General features: G+C 36.7%; 1 pseudogene; it reads right to left on the reverse strand.

The window, feature by feature from the left end:
* Positions 1-5,277: 5,277 nt before the first annotated feature.
* On the reverse strand, positions 5,278-6,109 carry LOC145784756 (ciliary microtubule associated protein 1A pseudogene; annotated as a pseudogene).
* Between the last annotated feature and the right edge of the window lie 8,670 nt (positions 6,110-14,779).

Genomic DNA, 14,779 nt, shown 5'->3' on the forward strand with positions numbered 1-14,779 from the left:
TGGTACATAAAAAGACACGATCGACTGGATTGGCAAGAAAAAGGGAAGGCCTTCGCTCAGCAGTGGGCCACCACAGGCGAATATGATGATGAATTTGATTGACAAATAAATGCAAAGAAAATATCGACAGAACTTGTTTAAATAGCGTAACAAATTCAACGGACAATACAATTCTACTGAAATGAGAATGTAATCAAATTATTGAAATTAGTTTGGCCTATTCATAAATGAAGTAGTTTGCAGCAAAAGTTGATAAGTCAAAGTTTGGCGAAATTAATTTAAGTGCTCATAAATGAATCCTGGAATTTAGTGAGTTAATTGGGCTAATGAAAATTGTAGGCTTCCTGTGGTTTAGCAATGTTTCGGAAAAGTATGATGTCAATGTAGTAGATTGGATGTGATTTTAAATCATTTAATTTTTCACTTAAACATTTAAATTCAGTTGCGTATAATTGGTCGCTTTCTAAGAGACCTGAGCTGTTGACGCATATTTCGAATCTGACGACGAAAGCTGAAACCTCTTTCGCGAAAATCAACAATTTTTTTCCGAAAAATGGCAACTCTTTTTTTTATAGTACCGATGCGCTGACGTCTTCCAGCGTGGTTTAAAGACCTCATTGATGAAAACCAAACAGAAAGATCATTTTGTCTGATGAAACGCAATCTCTGTCGAAACTGTCGGATCCTTTGTTCAAACTTCTTGATTTTCTGGCGAGTGTTTCTGATGATCTGACGTCTCCGAGATTTTGCAATTGGAGCAAGTTGCTGAGTCATCATATTGACAGTTTTCTGAATGTCATCAACAGTGCTTTGCATATCACCACTTTCCTTTTCAAGACCACTTGAAATTTTCTCAAGAACGCCGTCCCTGTTTCGACTTTCATCTCCATCTGTTTCAAGAATAACGAAATTTAGAACATTCGATTAAATTTTGGCGTTCAAAGATATAATTTTTAGATCGATTGTAAAAATTTGTTTGAAAGCCTAATTTTGCCAGTGTCACATATTGTAGAAGTTTTAGATTACTGACTTTCACCAGGTTACCAACAATGGACACAGTAAATTGTATTTAGGCTTAAATTATTCTATCCACCTGGTGCCTGTTAATGAAAAGCAATCATTCTATCAGTGGTGTAGCGCGACCATTCTTTTAAATGTTCATTCTTTTTCACAAATGATGTCTACTGTAGCCTACTTGTATTTAAAATAGCCTTGGATGCGGTTCAACCGTGTCAGCTCCATTTTTTTTCTTTTGTTTTGTTTTTTTTTCAAATACAAATAGACAATGGTTAAAGTTACTGAAAAAGTGTACAAAAAAAATGGTCACGCTACTCCAATGCATTTTATATAGGCCTACTTGCATCAACACTCTACAGTAGGATTAAAAATTAAAATGTCACACGGCATCTTACCTTGGCAGAAGACTTGTGAAGAGAGTAAAGAAACAACAAGAATAATCTTTATAATTGCTTTCATTTTTCCACTTCTTGTACAGTATAAAATTATTAAATAAAGTAGATTTAAAAAGTTCTTTTGACACGGTTTCGGCTTTTCTAGTCATAAGAAATCAAGATGTTGATGGGTTAAAACTCGAAGTTTCAGGTTTATTACTTGTGTAAGTTTTTTGTTACACGTAGTCGGGATTGTGACACGTCTATTGTAACAGCTTGGATAGAAACAAAATATAAACTTTCGAATATCGCTCTGTTTGAGACAATCTAAACTATATACTTTTAATTTGATGTTAAAGTAAACTTTGGTTTATAAATTAATTAAAAAACGAAAATAAATGGTATATACTTTTTAAATCTGTCACTGTCTGCTTACTCAACCACTTGTAAAATAAGACCTTTGCTTCTTTTTCAAAACTTAGATGTCTTATTTTGGCAAAGCACACTATTTTGCCTCTCATGAAGCAACTATGACTATGTCATCCTCAAAATTCTGGTTAAATATGATCTTTTGTCTTTTTTCGCTAATCACGTTTTATTTCCACGAAATTGCTTCAAAAATATTGAAAATCACATGACGTAAAGTTAAAAATACAATTTTGTACCTCATTGCCAAATTTTCAAGTGTTATTTATCGTTGAGCAACTGCAACGAAATTTACTACATGGGCTTATTAAATTTTTGCCTTAGTGTTGTTCTTTCATACGAAATAAACAGTCACACCCTAAATTTACAAGTTACATCTTGTGGTATTATGTTTCTTAACTGATTTAAATACACAACGTCACATTTAATGAAGGCAGATGATCGATTGAGTTGAAAAATTGTAAAATTTAATAAGAAATCTTTCAATTGATTTTCAAAATTCAACTTTCAAAATCTTTCTATTGCAATGTAATATAGGCCTAATGGCGTTTTTGTGCTTTACAAATGATTTACTAACTTTGTGTTACTGCTTTTTACATTGATTTTGGTTACAAAGCAAAAATTGAAAGATTTCTGAATTTTTTGTTTTTGTAATTAATTGGTAATTGTTTTGTTTTTCGAATTTAAATAATTGTCTTTTTAATTAGGTTTATTAAATTTCAAGTGAATTGAGAGAAAAGTCATCAAAATGTTCTGACGGTTTCTGCATTGGTGTAAACGGAAGTCATGTGCGAAAATAATTTAACCCAATTTAGAATTCTTCAAACACTCGAAGAAAAGAAAACTAAAACAACGAATATGTTTAAAACGTGCCAGAAGATCGTTAAAATGCTGTGAAATTTCCATAAAAAACTACTTCATATCGTCGATCGGTAAAGAACGATAATTCATAGCAAGAAGTCACGTCCCAACAAAAGGAAAGTGGCGACGAAACTAAAACATAAAATTTTCTTTTTTCACTCAAAATAACTGATCAGCAGTGACGGTGCAAAAAAGAAAAATTTAGGAGTGCAAAAGCACCTTTTGGGGGTGAGATGAAGGGTGTTTTAACGTTTGAAATGGAAATATTGTTTAAAATTATAGCTACTAGATACAGTCAAACATTTATGAAAAGTCATTCAACATATTATGCAATGTCATTACAAAGTTGTAATAGTATTAAAAACATATTCTTTGGAAGTGCAAGATTACATTTTGAAAGGCGATGGCTCTTCCAAGCCCCTTGTGGATACTTCCATACTGATCAAACCTAAATGCTTTATAAACAACAAATGATTGCAAGTTTGATTTAAAAATATAGCACTATTTTTAACGTTTAACCATGTCAGGGTAATTGCACAAGACATGACAACAACAGATTTTGACAATATATGACGACAACAGCCTATGTTGCATCAAAGCTTGCAAAAACAATAGTACCAACACATCGAAAAGTTCCAACTTTTATTGAGGAAAAATTTATGCAATTTCATATTTTTTATGCTATTCTTCTTTTTTATAATTTGTAACATAGGTTACTACCTGTAGAAAAGATATTTATCAATAGCCTAAACGTTAACTGACTGCAGTTTAACTCGCAGATGGGGAATTCAGCAACTCACTACAAAAAGAGCCTTTGCCTCTTCTGTCAGTGGTGCCCAATGGATGAAATAACTTACAGACAGCAACACTTCCGTAAGTAGGAAATTCAGTCAGTCTTCAATAAGCAAGTTAATATGCTCAACCATACCCGTTAGCTTAATAGTTAAGCGTCAAACTCAAGATCACGCACCGCTGGTTCGGCGCTCGGGGCCTGCGCTTTCAGCAACGCATTTCAGGACTGATCTCCATTCAGCGGCATTTAGTGGAGGAAATAATTCTAGGCAACACTTCAACTATCAAAAAACTTTACTCTGTCAATCTCGGCAACCGACCCTACGTCAGTGGTACAAAACCTCTACAAGCTTGCGAAGCTACCAGGAATAATCTATTAGAGGCTTTGTCAGTCTGAGGATAAAGATTCAAATCAACTAAGTTTCAAGCAATCAGGCAAAGCCTCTTAACTTATGTGGAACAGCCAGAATTAAGCTTCAGAAGAGATTTCTTCACTCGATAAAAAATTCGTTCGAAATAAATCACGTCTTCACTCTAACTAAAGATTTTGCGCGCTTAAAACTTGCTTCAAAAGGTGTTTGAATTTGACGTCATAATTTAATTAATCGCTTCCTTCTTATTCCTAAGCAACTTGCTAATAGGTCACGTTCAGCCAGTTTTTAATTTGTATTCTTGATGAATGATTGTTGCAAAGGTCATGCAAGTGGTGAAATCTTCACTAGGCAATTTTTATTTAAGCCTAATCTTTTTCTGAAAATCTTTTCTCTTGACGCTAGATTGCATATCTTTTTTTTAAACTAGCCTTAGCTAAATGGACCTATTTAACACACGGCAGTGACAAATAGGCCTAAAACAAAAAAAAAATTGGAACATTGCATTCCCATCGAAGCAAAGATTGACAGTAGGCTACTGAGAATTGGCTACATAAAAGTAGCTCAGGAGAGGTGAACACTTAGGCCTATGTCGGTGGGTGGGGAATTGCTTTTCCAAACAAATGTAAAATTCAGATTTGAGTGTAGTCGTTTTTTGCACATTTTGAGATTCTAATAATCTGTCTTCATGGACATGCTTTCACTTTTTAACATTATCATCAATTAAATTTTGTGTCTTTGCTTTTTAGTTTAGTTTGGAGCTTAAGTTAAATTTGAAACGAAACTTTTAATTCTCGAAAGAACTGTAGATAGGCCTAGCCCTATGGTATTCAATGTTGTGTTGTAGCCTGTCTTTTTCTTGGCTGTTGTTGGGCTCCTTCCCAGGACTAACGTTGAGAACTTCTTGAATTAGAATCAACTGCCAGTTTTTTTTTTAAATAATGATGCTTGTTGGCCGAACGCAATTCGTTGAACTCAGGTCACCGAAAGCAGCGTGCTCAGCGGTTGCGAACGACGTCAGAGAAGTACGTTAGTATCCTAAACCCATTCCTCTGCTGAGTGACAAGCAGGAATGAAGATTAGTGCCATTTTTAAACAATTTTTGATCTGACCCGATCACTCCTCCACCGACGCAGAGGTGAGCACTCAAACCACTCGGCCATTGTGTCATTTTGTTGTTGCTGTGGATAAATCATCACAGAAGCCTGAGGATTTTCCTCAGATGCGCTACACTGCAAAGCGGAGGCGGACGAGTTGGTCCATTGAGATTCCTAACTGGTAGTAATGGTGATCTACCAGGCAAGTAGGACACAAAAGTCAGACGACTCATTTTTTCCGCAGATTCTGCAATAGGACTTCAGTCAAACCTGTAAGGTATTGCCACCAACGAAGAAAGGATGGTGATGAACTTTAGAAAAACAACCACCAAATGTTAATAATGATTTATAACTACCATTTAATTATAACAACCACAGTCATCACAATCACAATTATCACAATCGTCGACAAAAGGAGTTAGGTATTCTGAATGTCGAATTCCCGTTGAAAATTCTGGAGCTCTTGGATGGTCTATGACTACGAGTTCAGGATAATGTGCACCGGGGCCTGGTTTTATTGTTTTGTCTCCAGGCATGTATCTTCTTGCTAACATAGAATAACATGGAGCACGCTTTCTATATGCATTTGGATCTACAATACTGTAACCTGCAGACCCCGGTGTTTTAGCTAGATCTTCATCAAAGGCACCTGTAAGTGATCTTCCAGTCATAGAGTAGCTTGCACTTGATGTTTTATAGATTATTTTGCTACCAAGTAAATTTGGCAAGTCATAATTATTTGGGGCCGGGTAAGAATCGCATCGACGATACCTGGTTCTTGATGCCATTGAGTATTTTGGGGCATTTGTTTCTCCTTGTGGGTGGCACTTTTCATTGTGATACCTTCCTGGGCCCGGAGTTTGGTAAAGGTTTGCATCACGTGGCCGTCCCAACATGGAATAATGTGGAGTACCATCTTTGCCGTGTCGAGTGTATCTTGGTTCAATGTAATAAATAGGACCTGGACTAAACTTATTCGTTGCCAAGAAAGAGATTCCGAGTCTTTTTCCAAATGTGTATGCTGGCTTCATATTCTGGGTGAAATCATGTCCAATGTAACCGCATGTTGAAGGTAGCTTGTATCTTCCCGCTCCGGGACCGCGTAATTTAGCAGCTATCACTGGACATTGTCTTTTAGCAACTTCAACACCCGCCATGATCACTGTATCAATAATAATGCTTGGTTTAGAAAAAAGAATTTTTTTTTTACCTTATTGTTGAACATGGTTTGTGACGTCACTAAATATCTATGATGTCACTCAATTGTCTCAATGAGTGTGCTTGATTTGTCAGAAGTTGTGGTGTGACGCAGTTTTGCCAGATAAGGAATTCGTCCTAATTTAGGTAGGAAAATCGTCTCCAATACACGTAGTGCAGATCTTTTTTCTTTAGAGATTAGCTACGCTTATCTTGGCAATCGTCTCCTCCAAATTTTGTATTTCTTTACACAAAAAAGCGTCTCAATACCATTACAATGCTTTAATACTATTGCAATTTATGTTGAATGATGTTTGCCCCCCAAAAGTTGCTTTTACTCCTTAACATTTTCTTTCTAGCATAGCCTATCTCTGCTGGCAGCACTGGTGCAATACTAAGTAGTAGCCTACTAGTGTGGGAGGCACTTACACATAAAAAGTTTTGGAACATAAATAAATAATTGGACCAATCAGAAGTTACAGGAGCAGCGTTGTGACCAATCAGACCAATCATGAAGAAGCAAGGAAAGCAGAGACACAACGTGAACGTCAGGCTAGATAACATGCTTGATACCAAAACAAAAGAATCACTTCAAAATTTGGCAAAGGTTGCAACTCGCAACACTTTAGAAGTTTAAAAATTTAGAAAACAATGAGCAAAAAAAATTACTTAAATTTAAAAAAATTGTATGAATATAAAAAACAAACAAAAAATATATAAGAACAAAGAAAATATAAACAGTTGCTATGTTGATCGGGCTTGGTGTTTTATCAAAGGTGTTGATAGAATGAGGAGAACGCTTTAGCTCACCATTGAGAAGAACAAGAGGCAAAGGAAATTCTCAAAGAAATCCTACTAATAGTAGCCTACTGTAGTATCTGCATCAATAAATCTACGTTTATCAAGCCTACGATCTATGGACGTTAGAATTATCAGAGTCGCCCTTACCCTGCTTGAAAATTCTCAAGCTACTGTTTGCGTATTTGTAACCTGCAGGGCGCTGCAGCCATAGCCGTAGGAGAATATAACATTTTAGGGTGGGGGCGAACAAAATTTGTCCAAATTATGTGCAAATGTATTTCCATGAGGACCATATAATGCTTAAATTAACGCTTAATACAACTACCACGTAGTGACAGATGATAAATTGTAAAAGTGGTGGCGTGGGGCCATATATGTTTGCTGAAAATTAGAAAAACAGGGGGGTCTTTAGCCTACCATTAAAATTTTGAAAAAATGCATTTAATTTGGTGTATTCTGAGCGCATTAAAAAACTTTCTGTAAGCCAGATGCCGTCACGAAAAGCCATAATGTTATATGGCTCGCGAGACACGGATTTCCGACCCTGGTGTAATAACTTCATAGTCATCAACTTGGCAGTGTACGAAAACACAGACAACAAAGCGTCCATCTTAGGTAAAGGCTGACTTAACTTTAATCTGCATTCATAGACCTGTCTGTGTCCCCATTACGTTGAATAAACCATAAAATTGAATCTTTCTTCAATCAATCTTCCACCTTTGGACAAAACTACTTTTAGTATTATCTTGTGTTTAGGCCTACGTTATCTTAAATATGTTTGTTTTTTTGGTGCGTATGTTGAAGCGCGGGAACGTTTTAACGTTTTATTTCTTTTTCGCTTGTATTTTAAATGGCAAAATCGTCATTTCCGTAGGATGGCAATTGACTAGTAGACCATATGGTCGTCCAGGCCCGTAGCCAGACATTTTTAAGGGGAGTTCCCAAATCCAAAAACACGGACCTTTTGAAAACACTTTCCACTTGGCGTGTCCTCAAACAAGCAATCAAAACATAAGAAGTGGCAGTACATAGTATATAGGCCGACAAACTTCAAATTGTCAACAATACAAAAACGAAATAAATAAATACAAACAATTTTCACATTAACAATAGCACATCTAGGCTACAGTGGAACCGACAGGGTCCCCGGAAGCGACGGGGCGGATGCCCTTTTAAGGTCATGTAAGCTTCTGCACGTTTTGCAAATAACATTTTCTGCTATTCGCTTTTAGCTTAATTTGTCTAAGATAACAAAATTGTCTACGATATGCGAGGTTCTAAACAAGCAACAAAGACTGTTTTTCGGAAATACACAAATTTTTGTGCATTTATCAAACAATTGCGCTCGTCTCGGTCAATGCTGAACGCAGTTTTAGCGCTATGAGGTGAGTAAAAACGTGGCTTCTTGCTTCTTACCAAAGTGACAGACAACAGTTTAAACAACCGAATGTTTGCGACTATTCACAAACAGGTGATGGACACCATTGACTTAGAAGCTGTTGCAAATGAGTTTATTCGAACAACCGACGCGCCTAAAATGTACTTTGGATTGGTTTAATATTTGCCTATATAGCCTACAGATACAGTATACTATAGGCTACAAATTATCCCGTGGACACATTTTATACTTTGCAGCAGGCTGTGACGCTATGAACGTGAAATTTATGTTTTGTTTCTTCTTGTTCAAGCTATTTCAATGTATATTTCATTCATTTAGTTTCACATTTCGATTCATACTGTATGGCTAATAGGGGGAAAACTATTATCGAATTGCCAAGCATTATCGCTATATCTTATCTTAAAACTTAATAAAAGGCCTTTTAGCAACAAAAGTGCCCTTATTTAATAATCCTTCCTCCCAGTCAAAAATTGTTCCGGCGCCCCTGGGAACCGATGTGGTCATCAACAAACATTCCACGTAATCAAAAGAACACTTAATAAAACATCACAAGCAGGCAACAGCTATGATAAAAGAAAGTTGCCCGATTCCATTTTCCTCGGATATTGCTGTGAAAACACTGTTATGACTTCATTCAGGTCAATGTTTCGGTTGTAGTGAATATGAAGCAGGTCAAGCGTTCTAATTCTTTCATGGTAGATCTGTTGAAGGTAGGCTATGAAGCGGCCGAAGAACGCTTGCTGCCCTCTCGCATTCATATGAAGTGACTAGAGTTGTGGCTGCTTTCCCTAGTAATTTGTCAACATTTGGATACTGAGCAGTATTCTTGAGTGCATCTACACAAGTACTAGGGCGGCTGGTTTCTTTTTTCCAGTAATATTGCCAGCGACAAAACTCTTGCTGCACCATCTCAGGTGCTGGAAGATCATCATAATACAATTCACTCACAATAAAATTTCACAGCAATAACGCCTAACCACACAGGAACTCAGCAGCCTCAAGCCCAACAAAAGAGCCGCATTAAAGAACCACTCACTGACTTCAACACCGTTCGTCACAGAAACCAGCTCAGTGGCCGAGTGGTTTTAATTTGCATTCGGGTCTGGTGCTGGTAGATCTGAGATCGATTCCAGGTCGGGTCAAACCGAAAACTTTAAAAACGGTAACGATTGTGTTCTATCCTGCATAGCGCAGTGAGAATGAGCCGGGTAATAATGTGATAAAATCGTAAACCTGATATAAATGAAAAATGAGCCCTGTCGTTAAAAGACCTTAGCTGTTGTAGAGCGACAATAAATAAAACCATAACATTATTATTATTAGGCTATTCGTCATAGAACATGACTAGGGAACATTCACAATCAATGTGCAAGGCCTCGCGACGGGCTGGTTTGTATCTTGACCGAACGTGCTGTTTTGATTGTGGAATTCTTATGCTATGTTATTATCGGTTACTGTCCGGTAGTAACCTCTGATTGCGAAATCTTTATGTGACGTATTTCTAGAACATTTTGTTGACGTGCGAACCTGGAATGTTCTTTTGTTTTTCGCAATTGCCAGATGTTGTTTGTTATGATGTAGCATTACGTAACCTTCTCAAAGTTACTAGACCAAACAACCTGCTATAAATAGTGGTGTAATTTGCATTATGATTATTATGAGTTGTGGATTGTTGACTGTTGTTGTGGTAGTGGGTAATAGATGCAGAGATTATTGTGGATTGAGAGTTGAAGTAATTGAATACAAGTAGGTGAGAGTTGGTGCTGATATGAACTGTGATCAAAATTAGAGTTACATGAGAAGCTGTGAGTGAACTTCGTTAAAGTCGTTCAAGAATTTTCATAGGCCTATATCATTTCACTAGTAGAACTATTCGACATTTAATTGACTGCCTTTCGGTAATATCCCATTAAACTACGATATTAAACCTTTCCAAGTCTCTTTCCTGGTAAAAGATAGAAAGAAAACGTGACAGGAACTGTGTTCCGAAAGCTAGTGCAATTCGCTATTACTACAGCGAACTCGCAGCATCAGGCTAAAACAGGTCGTTAAAATCTACAGTGTGAAAAAAGTTTAAGACTTTACTATTGTACACTCTTCCATTTATTTTCCAGAAACATCTTATTCAAAACTATCTGGAAGGTTTGAACTGATCCTGTGATTGTATGTACCCTGCACCTTCTCCAAAAATGTGGACCTTTTCAGCTCAAGGGGGGTTCCCGGGAACCCCGAGAACCCCCCTGGCTACGGGCCTGGGTCGTCACGTTGTCTCCCTGTCGGCATGGGAACTTGTGTAACTTTTGCATTGTGTATATTACTTGCATATTTCAAACATGTACTATGTTCCTGTTACTTACAAATAAAGCATTGATTTATTGATTGATTTAGTAGGCTAACTTATGTGATGTAATATTAGGCCTACAATGAAATCATAGTTAATCAATCAATCAATCAATGGTTTATTTGTTAGCAGTGATGTACTGTACGCGTATACAAAAAATATTGACGCAGTCAGCGTAAACGCAAACGTTCGAAAAACCATACGCCGTATGCGTCAACGTAACTTGTAAAAAAAGTTGGCAGCGTCAGCGCATACACTAGCGTAAACTCATTTTGTTTGCTAGGTGCCAAGCATTCACACGGTATAAACTACTCGAAACAAACAAGTTTTATTTTGATTTTCCACGAAGAAACACAAGCATCTGAAAGTGTTCATTTGACATTTTGCTGCGTTTTGGTTTCAATATGTCTTTGCCCATTGAAAACATTCTTTCAACTGCAGCGCTGGAAGGTATTGGCGTGTTGTAGCGAAGAAAATACATTAAAAAGTATACGTTGACGCTATACGCTAAAAAATCGCGAAAACTTTACGGCGTAGCTTCAAGCAACAACTATCTAAAAAAATGTGGCCGAAAGCGTTAGCGTAAACAACAAGCCGCAAGCCGGGCGTAGAATTTGCGTATAAGCTTACGTAGGCTACATCTCTGTTTATCAGTATCAGGAACATAGTACATGTTTGAAATATGCAAGTAATATACACAATACAAAAGTTAAACAAGTTCCACAATAGTTACACATATCGACAGGGAGACGAGACGACCTTACGGACTACGGTCTTCTAGTCAATTGCCACTTTACGGAAATGACGATTTTGCCATTTAAAATACAAGAGAAAAAAAATAAAAGGTGAAAACGTTCATTAATGTTCTTTCAGTTCCATCGTTACATTAAAACCTGGGCATTTTTGCCCAAATTTTTTTTACAAATAACTGCATTACTACTATTACTTAAATAAATCTTGATTAATCAATTTAAGTTTAAATTTCTAAAGGAATAACAAAATTAAATAAATTTTTGGCAAAAGGTCTGACAGCACTGTTTCTTAAACATCCCATGTAGTTAATTTTAGTTTTACTAGTTTGCCTTACTAGTTAGTTAGGCGGATGGCTGATGCACCGATTCATAAATTCGGGACAATATATCACTCAATCAATGTTTTTTGTTGTGTTTTTTTCTTTTCAAAATATCATGACAAATACACTGGTACATTTCATAGAAGTGATTGATTGAATCTTTATCCTCGGATTGGGAAAGCTTCTTGCAGGGCTTAATCCTGGCAGTTTCGCATACTTGTAGAGGCTTTAACTCACTGACGCAGGCCCGGTCACCGAGATTGACAGAGTGAGGTTTCCGATTGTTGAAGTCTTGTTGCCAGGGAATTATTTCATCCATTAGATGCCGCTGAATGGAGAGCAGTCCTTAACGTGCGTTGCTCAAGCGCACACCCCGAGAGTCGAACCAGCGCCGCTATTGATCTTGAAGTTTCTTCGTTCCAGAAGTGATACGCTAAGTGAGAGAAGAATGAAGCGATGAATTAAGATAAATTTAAACAAAACAAAAAGAGTTCCAACGTACAAAAATTACAGTCCTGTCCTGATTCTTTTTCTTCTAAATTTTGGGTTCAAATAAATAAGTTTCTTGACTTGAGTAGAGCATCAAGCATGGGCTACAATTGAAAATCTTTTGGGTCTTGGTTCAGATGCAAAATGAAGGTTGGGCCAACTACCGTACTGTGGTTAAAAAATTAGGTGTGCAAAAATGCTGTCAGCTATATTGTATGATCATAGGTTAAGAAATTAGACCTACAGCTATCGCAAAATGACTTCGGACCTTTTTGCTTACAGCAAAATTTTCGCCAGGATTGTAGCTGTGTGTTTTTAATTTACATCAGATCATATGACTAACAATGCAAAAATTGTAAAAAATGTGAAGATTTTAATAATGCAATGTGACAAAATATTAAGAAAGGTTGTTATTAAACGTTTCTTTGTACACAAACAGATTGCTTTTCTTGAAAATTTAGAAAGGTGCGAAGTTATTTTGCGGTAGTTGTATGATAGGAAATTGGGCAAAATCACTAAAGCAGAACAGACAAAATGGTGACTTTTCTAATGACCATAATTCCACTAATATTTAAAAAATTTCAAAAATCTTTTTTGCATTCTTCATATTTCTTTGACATCTACAAGTATTCCAAATTTCAATAAAATCTGCCATATGTGGTGTAATCCATTTGCTAATTTGGGGGCAACACTAACAGGCGGAAACGCGGAAATAAGCGCGGAAAACTGCCAACAGCTCAAGAGAAGACATTTTGCAATTAGTTGAAACAATAGTAAAGTACAAGTAGAAGTTAAACAACGACTTTAATTTATTATGAGAAACAACACTTTCAATTGCGTCACATTAGGTTGGCTTTTGAGTAAGCAAAAAACTCAACCAAATAAAAATATAAACAGACATAACTAAGCAACAACACTCATGAGGCATTGATCATCAAATCTTTAAACCCAGGGCTCAACAGGCAATTATTTGCTTGCGGAGCTTCTTACCTTTTAACAGTTTTTTGATTAAATTATCACGTTTTGAGCTTTTCGCATTACTTTGTTTTGTGCCACTATCTCTTGTGCTTCTGTCTTTCTTGCGTAATCTGCCTGAGTCCTTGTCTGAACAATCAATTATTTTTACTCCAGCCACCCGCACTTGCTGTTGTTTCTCTGGGCAAGAAACTTTACGATAATTGCCTCTACCCAATGATCGATTTCGAGTAATGGGTAGTACCAAATTTAAGTCATAAGTAGAGTAGACAACCGGAAACAGACATTGCAGTCGGCTGCAGCGTGGGTCAGGTGTACGTCGGAAGGCGTAGACCGATGCATAGCGCTCAAGTCCGCTTTCCCGCAATGCAGGATAAAGATAATAAAACAAACAAAACAAACCTCTGAAATACTTGACCCGTTGCGCTGTGTAATTTTCAGTTATCATTTTGTGTGAGCGAGGCAGTTTCTCAAATGTTTAGATTTGACCATATTTTTGCTGTGATACTATATGATTCTTTAGCATTTCTTTCAATAATGTATTTTTCTTATAGGCTTAAAAAGGGCTATATGACTAGCCGAAAACGTTCGCTTGTTGTTTTTTGTTTTTATAATGTTAAATGTAGTGTTGTTGCTTAGTTATGTCTGTTTATGGTTTAAAAGAGTTACCTCTCTACCCAAATTGCATAAATAAAAATATATACCCCATTACGAAATCTCATATATTTGCTTTTTGTCATAAAGTATACTCACAAAATTGTCATTTAGGACTGCATTCTTATTTTTTATAAGCAAAATGCAAATGTTGCAACATTTCATTCTTTCATGATGGAGTTATCGCCAGTGGCGGCTCGTCATAAGGACTGCGGGACTGCAGCCCCCCCCAACGTTTTTGTGCATATGTGAATTATATTACATATAAATAGTTTTGCCATGTTTTTTTTAATTTATTTCGCTTAAAGAATTAAAAAACTCTTAATATTAATTTTTTTTTGTAATAAAAAAAAAATTGTGTTACAAAAATTAATTGGCAGCTCTGGGTCTGCAAATTCTGCAGGTCCGGTGTTGCTTGTTCTTTTTTTTATGACGTAGTTTTTCAGAAAAAAGTTTTCTAGCGTCACTGAACCAGAGTTGCCAGGTTGGCCTGTTTGGGGCCAACTTTCAGAAATCTGGCTCTTTTTGAAGCTGTTTGGCCCCCAAATGTTTGGTTGGCCCGTTGGCTCTTTATGAGCAGGCTGAGAACTATTTCCTAGATTTTAATGTAAGCTTCAGCAATATGGAAGTCAAAACGTGTTTTTTGACAACTCTTGACTTTATGATTTTTCACCCTGTTTTCTTTTCACACCCGGCTCGACTTCAGATCAGCATGACCTTTTTTTCGTGAGTTGAAGGCTTGCCATGTTGGCCTTTTTGGGGCCAATTTCAAAAATTTGGCCTCTTGAAAGCCAGTTAGCTTTCCAATTTTGGGTTGGCTCTTTGGCCCTTTTTGAAAACCAGTTGGTTTCTTAAGTTTTAGTTCAGCCCTTTAGCTTTTTTTGGGCCTTGTTTGGCCGTTTTCCAAATGTGA

This window comes from Aplidium turbinatum, chromosome 15 (genome assembly GCF_918807975.1).
Source record: "Aplidium turbinatum chromosome 15, kaAplTurb1.1, whole genome shotgun sequence".
NCBI lineage: Eukaryota > Metazoa > Chordata > Ascidiacea > Aplousobranchia > Polyclinidae > Aplidium > Aplidium turbinatum.